This window comes from Pseudophryne corroboree, chromosome 5 (genome assembly GCF_028390025.1).
Source record: "Pseudophryne corroboree isolate aPseCor3 chromosome 5, aPseCor3.hap2, whole genome shotgun sequence".
NCBI classification, from domain to species: domain Eukaryota; kingdom Metazoa; phylum Chordata; class Amphibia; order Anura; family Myobatrachidae; genus Pseudophryne; species Pseudophryne corroboree.
Window position 1 is genome coordinate 524748923 of NC_086448.1, and position 7512 is coordinate 524756434.

The window sequence follows — 7512 nt, forward strand, 5'->3', positions numbered from 1 at the left end:
GTATCAAATGACACACATGCAATTGTCAGACAAACGTAATGCCCCCAGAAAAAATACACAAAATAGGAAAAACACAGTTTGAGATACCTAAAGCAGACTTCAATGCGGGACCACACTCCACCTGTCCCTATTGATTCAATGAGTGATATTGCTCCTAGGAACCCAAGAGGTGCTTCATTCCCATTCTATTCTCCTTTTTTTCTTTTTATCTCATCAACGCATTTTTTTTGCTCGTTTATAAATATAACTAATATTAACCACCATTAAGGGGTTCTATATTAATGTACATAATTCCGTCTTCTTCCCCTGTCCTCCGTCTTCCCATTCCCCTCTCCCATATAGTATACCATTTTCAATCTAATCCAGGTCCTTACATTCTGATTGATCGAGGGTATTAATTTCTGAATACACGCTGGTGCATCTAATTTACGGCCACTATATGATATGGCAGAGGGGCGGAGAAAGGAAATCTGACCGCCGGCCCCCTAACTGACGTCATTATTGCATTGAGTAGTACGTCAGATATTGCCCATCGTATCATGGCAACAAAGTAACATCATCTATGGGCGGAAGTTCATAGTACGACTTCCGCCCACACAACTCACAGCGTGACGCCGCATACCGAGGTCCGCCTGCATGCGGCAACATGTGTCATGGGCGGAAGTACTGAGTATATTTTCCGCCCATATAGCTACCACCACAGCCTATCCATTATCATTAAGTAAGTCCGCCCAGCATGACACGGCCAACGTAGGCACAGGACCCGGCCACTCACTTATCCAGACCCCGCCCCCAGCAACAACCATTGGCTGCTAATAATTGAGGGGGGTTTTAAGCATCCAGGAACTCAGCATACAGCAGCTGCTCTGCTCTGAATGGAAGTGAACAAGCCCGTGACCGGATGAAACGCGTTTTCCCTGCGGGCACCTCGCCTACCTGAAGACCTTATGGGTGATACATAATATTTACTTGCTTCAGATACCCTTTGTATCTAATCTAAGACAGTGGTAAATTACAGGGTCGGATTTCAGTTTGTGGGTTCTCCCTCTCACGAAGCCAACCCAATTCAGGGCATTACTAATACAAACACAGTTTGTACAGATCTTTGGCAGACGGAAGCAGCATGGCATGTAAGCTATCTTCCTATATGCATTTATCTAAGCATAATCAAGATCTGAACATTCCATTTTTTTCGGAATAGATCTTTTTCTCTGCTGGTATGCTAATGTATAATTATGTCCAACTTTATTGTTTTGTTTTGTTTTTGCTGAGTTCCCATTGATTTTAGGAGTAGAAATAAAAGACTATATCATATTTTTGGCACATCACTTATCAGTAGTTACCAAGATACAATAAGAGTGCGCCCAAACAAGAGTCATACTTTTTCTTTTTTTTTGTATTTACATTCTCTTTGACTCTGGGCACACCGCCATAGGGACAGATCGGAATATTTGACTCCTAGTTACATTGTCCATTTCTGGTCCAAGTATTATTATTTATCATATTTGAATCAGGCCGGTGCAGGATCTACCTTTTCTTCAAACAATTGTTTGGAGAGTTCCTTAGTCTTCATGGTGTGATGCCTCTTAGATTGCACACAGGTGGACTAAATTTCACTAATTATATGACTTCTGAAGGTAATTGGTTGCACCAGAAATTTTGAGGGACTTCATAGCAAAAGGGGTGAATACATATGCACATGCCAATTTTCAAATTTTTATTTATAAAAAATATTTTTTATATAAATGTTTCTCATTTCACTTCACCAACTTAAACTATTTTGTGCATATCCATCACAAATTCAGATAAAAAAAATTAAATTACAGGTTGTAATGTAACAAAATAGGCAGAGCCAGCCATAGGCATAGGCAAACTAGGCAATTGCCTAGGGTATTTGATATGCCTAGGGGCATCAGCAGCTTCTGTTGATTAAAATTATATGCAGCATGCCTATATTCTGTGTGTAGCATTTCATATGCAGATACAGCCACAGTCTCACACAGTATATAGGCATGCTGCATATCATTTTAATCAGCAGAAGCTGCGTGTGCATCCTATCCACATAGCAATGCAAATAAAATGCATTTTCATTAAAAAAAGGTGCCTGATGTAAGCAATGAGGCAAGATTTATGAGGACACATCTGTATCCAAGCAGAGGCAGAGGTCACAGTGTTAGTGGCAGTGTGAGTGCTGTGTGCATGTGAGTGGGTTGGTTGTGCAGTAGTGTTCGGAATATGTGTAAGGAGCATTATGTGTGTCATGTAAAAATGCATTAATAATGTGCAACATATGTGTTAGGGGCACTATGTGTGTCATTATGTGTATAGGGGCACTAATAATGTGCAGCAAATGTGTAGGGGGCACTATGTGTGTCATTATGTGTATAAGGGCATTAATAATGTACTGCATATGTGTAAGGGACATTATGTGTAAAAGGGCATTAATAAAGGTTGTCATAATGTGTAAGGTGCATTATGTTTATAAGGACATTAATAATGTGTCTCATATGTGTAAGGTGCATTACTGTTTGGAATTATGTGTATAAATGCATTACTAAAGTGTGGCATTACATGTATAAGGTGCTCTACTATGTGGCGTTGCATATAGAAAGGGCACTACTGTGTCATCTAATGTGAATAAAGAGCAATATGGTGTGGTGTAATGTGAATAAGGAGCAATTCAGTGTGATGTAATGTGAATAAGGGGCTCTACTGTGAGGAGTAACGTTTAAGGTAAAGTGATACTGCTGTGGGATGTAATATGAATTATGGACACTATCACATGATCAAATGTGAATAAAGTTGCAGTATTGTGTGGCGTAATTGGAATTGGGGTTACTATTGTGCGGCCATGCCTCTTGCCAACAAAAACACACCCCTTTTTGGGCTGTGCACCAAATGTGCGAACTGTTCCTATTTAAAATATAAGGGGTACAAACACCAACATAAGGACTGCTATGGGTGAGTGGTGATGGTGCTGGGAAAGAGGTGCAAGGTCAGAGGCGGAACCAGCGGTGGTGCTAGGGGGCACCAGCCAAAATCTTGCCTAGGGCATCATACTGGTTAGGGCCGGCTCTGAAAATAGGTATAAAGCCAAGGGGATGAATAGTTTAGCAAGGCACTGTATAATAAACAATGACTTGCTTACTGCCTGTACAGTATCTCAAGTTCGGTCAATAGTACACTGGAGTGTACACTCATATAGGTCAGCTCAGCAGCACTGCAGTGGAGGATGGACAGATATATCAGGTCAGCAGCAATGGAGTGGATGTGGATGGATGGACAGTTAGGTCAGCTCAGCACTGGAATGGAGTCAGCACAAATGTCAAAGACACACAGCTCTCTCTGGCATCTGCTATGAAATGATGCCTGCACTGGAGGCACTTATATTGAATTAAAAACCTGCGAGATCCGACACTGGAATGATGATGTTTTGAAATGTTTTTGAATCTGAGCCTGGCAGGAAAACCCGAGTTGGGGCTCAGATTCCCACAGATCTCTGAAGTTCGGGTGGGCTTGGTTTTCGGAAAACCATGCCCGCTCATTTCTAACCTGATGGCAGAGCCGTAACTAGGTGTGTGCATAGTGTGCCTCTGTACATAGCACTACAGGATAGGAGGCGCTGTTGGCAGCACTTGTCAATTAAAATTCTAAAAAAGAAGCGCTTGTAAACTAATTATGAACGTTCATAATTAGTTTACATAATTAGTTTACAAGCGCTTCGTTTTTAGAATTTTACTGCATTTGTTTTATTGAAGCCGCTGACACATATACAAGCGCAGTGTGAATTGTATATTTAAAACAGCACTTGTTAATTATCTGTCCTAATTATTTTCACTTGTAGCTTACCCCCTTTTTGAAGCCCAGCATCTTCTGACCGCCCCTGTCTCCTTCCTCCACTCCTTTCGTCACTAATACCTATACAACATTCATGGATTTGACTTGAGAGCTCTTTGTTATTTAGTCACACTGTCCTTTAGTACATTGTAAGATGCTGACATACCCAGGATAAGTACCCACTGCATGTGGCTTTGCAGTCAGACACATTATTCATTGAGCTATCTGCTTTTACATAGAAAGCTAAGAGAATTCTAGCTATTTGAAATTTTCAAGTACTTAAGTTATCAATGTAACCGTCAAGATTTAAAAAAATTATTAGCAGCTTAGCAGCTCTTCCAACACACCCATGAGGTGGTTGCCCAATGTTATTTTTTTGGGGGGTGATGTCGCCAGTAGCCCTAATCCCCAGCTTTCCTTTCTGTTTAAGTATATTGGTTTATATTCTTTCTGTACAGAGTAACTACTAGCTGCTTTTACATGTAATCCAAAAATGTTAGCTTTATTTTTACACTGCAATTTACTGTAGATTTCAGTTTCAACACCCCCCATCCAAGGTGCTTGAACACAAATTTATCCTCCTTTTCAAAAAGGAGGTGTGTCAGGGACCACCAGAGGCGGGGTGGGGAATGTAACAAAAAGAAGAGGCAGAAAACCGAAAAACTAAACATAGTGTTTAATTTATCTACACATGTACTTAGTGCTGGTCAGCGGTGAGGTTACTTTCGGTCAACCGCTAACCACAAAGTTCCCACCATTGGTTACAATGGAGCGCATAGGCGCTACATTGTATCACTGCCGTGTGCTGCCTGACAGACACTACAGAAACACACAGCCAATCAGGAGGGTGCCACGACGTGGCGCTCCCTGATTGGCTGAAGGAACCCTCTTAGACAGAAGTCAGGGGGGGTTCCTGGCAGTCGGGGAAAGGGGTCCCATGTGAAAACATGGGGCCCCTTTCAGTGCGTGGTCGGGTGTGCGTTTTTTTATTTTGCAAAGTACGTGGATTACAAAAAGAACAGAAGAGGACCGATCTACACTGGATTATGTGAGTATAATTTTTCCCACAGGTACCCCATGGATTCTACATGGAGAAGAGGACCGACCCTCGTGTGAACATAGGTAAGTATGTATGTTTGGAGGTGTGGATGTATGTAATAAACTATTACTTTCAAGGTGTGTGTGTCTTGTTTTTATTGGGGTATTTTTTTAGTAGTAGTACTACAGGTACCAGCGGGCCCGGTTTTCCTCCGCATGCTGGTACTTGTGGTTCTCCAAGTACCAGCTTGCGGGGGAGGCTTGCTGGGACTTGTAGTACTGCTACTAAAAACAATATTCACATTTTGACAAAAAGGCTATCAGCCCCCCATCCGCCGCCCTTGGATGGGGGGGACAGCCTCAGCTTCACCCCTGGCCCTTGGGTGGCTGGAGGGGGGGACCCCTTGATTTAGGGGTTCCCACTCCTCCAGGGTACCCCGGCCAGGGGTAACTAGTTGGGTATGTAATGCCAGGGCCGCAGGGACCAATATAAAAGTGTCCCCCGGCTGTGGCATTATGTACCTGGCTAGTGGAGCCCGGTGCTGGTTTCAAAAATACGGGGGACCCCTACGCTTTTTGTCCCCCATATTTTTGGAACCAGGACCAGGCGCAGAGCCCGGTGCTGTTTGATTAAATATGGGGGAACCCCTGTCATTTTCCCCCCCATATTTTTTCAACCAGGACCAGCTCAAAGAGCCCGAGGCTGGTTTTGCTTAGGAGGGGGGACCCTACAAAAATTTTTTCAACAAATTTAACACTTCCCACCCCCCCTTCCACTGATAAACATGCACGGATCTCATGGATCCGTGCATGCCTATCAGAACACGGTAAAAAAAAGCAGGTCTGTTTTATTTTAGCACTTTTTTACGATTTGTATTTTTTCACGGCAGTGTTTGGCTATTGCCGACAGTGTTTGTGAATTACACTTTTTTGTAAATTACCGAGTTCTACCAAATTACAGGCGTATTTGACCGATGGTGTATTCATTCGTAATTTTTTTCTTTGAGTTCCAAAAAAATACGAAAGCCCTCATCACTGCCATGATTTGAGTTTAGTAAATTCCCGAGATGACACTTTGAAGAAAAAATACCATCTCGGTCAAAATCGGGAGCTTAGTAAATTTCCCTATTGGTTTGTCTATTTAGGAGGCACAAGTATTATTTATATATTTTTTAAAATATATATATATTTTTAAATGGAATGGGTTAAAAATCAGAAAAAAATGTGTGGGGTCCCCCCTCCTAAGCATAACCAGCCTCGGGCTCTTTGAGCCGGTCCTGGTTGCAAAAATACGGGGGAAAAATGACAGGGGATCCCCCGTATTTTAACAACCAGCACCGGGCTCTGCGCCTGGTCCTGGTGCAAAAAACACTGGGGACAAAAAGAGTAGGGGTCCCCCGTATTTTTTGTACCAGCACCGGGCTCCACTAGCTGGACAGATAATGCCACAGCCAGGGGACACTTTTATACCGCTCCCTGCGGCCGTGGCATTAAATACCCAACTAGTCACCCCTGGCCGGGGTACCCTGGAGGAGTGGGGACCCCTTCAATCAAGGGGTCCCCCCCAGCCACCCAAGGGCCAGGGGTGAAGCCCGAGGCTGCCCCCCCCATCCAAGGGCTGCGGATGGGGGGCTGATAGCCTTGTTGAAAATGAAAGAATATTGTTTTTTGCAGAAGAACTACAAGTCCCAGCAAGCCTCCCCGCAAACTGGTACTTGGAGAACCACAAGTACCAGCATGCAGGAGGAAAACGGGCCCGCTGGTACCTGTAGTTCTTCTGAAAAAAAATACCCAAATAAAAACAGGACACGCACACCGTGAAAATACAACTTTATTTCACACATGCCGACACATACATACTTACCTATGTTGACACGCCGACTGCCACGTCTCCAATGTCGAAGAATCCGGGGTACCTGAAAATAAAATTATACTCACCTAAATCCAGTGTCCTGTGATATTTGTGATCCACGTACTTGGCAAAAAAAAAAAAAAAGGCATACCCGATCCACACGGACTGAAAGGGGTCCCATGTTTACACATGGGACCCCTTTCCCCGAATGCTGAGACCCCCCCCGTGACTCCTGTCACAGAGGGTCCCTTCAGGAAATCAGGTAGCGCCACGTCGTGGCACTCTCCTGATTCCCTATGCGCGTCTGAGCTGGCAGACAGCGCATCGCACAGCACCTCCATTAGTTTCAATGGTGGGAACTTTGCGGTCAGCGGTGGGGTTACCCGCGGTCAGCGGCTGACTGCGGGTGACCTCACCGCTGACCGCAAAGTTCCCACCATTGATGATAATGGAGGGGGCTGTGCGATGCGCGTCTGACAGCTCAGACGCGCATACAGCCAATCAGGAGAGTGCCACGACGTGGCGCTCCCTGATTGGCTGAAGGGACCTTCTGTGACAGGAGTCACGGGGGGTCTCTGCATTCGGGGAAAGGGGTCCCATGTATAAACATGGGACCCCTTTCAGTCCGTGTGGATCGGGTATGCGTTTTTTTTTTGCCAAGTACGTGGATTACAAATATCACAGGACACTGGATTTAGGTGAGTATAATTTTATTTTCAGGTACCCCGGATTCTTCGACATTGGAGACGTGGCAGTCGGCGTGTCAACATAGGTAAGTATTTATG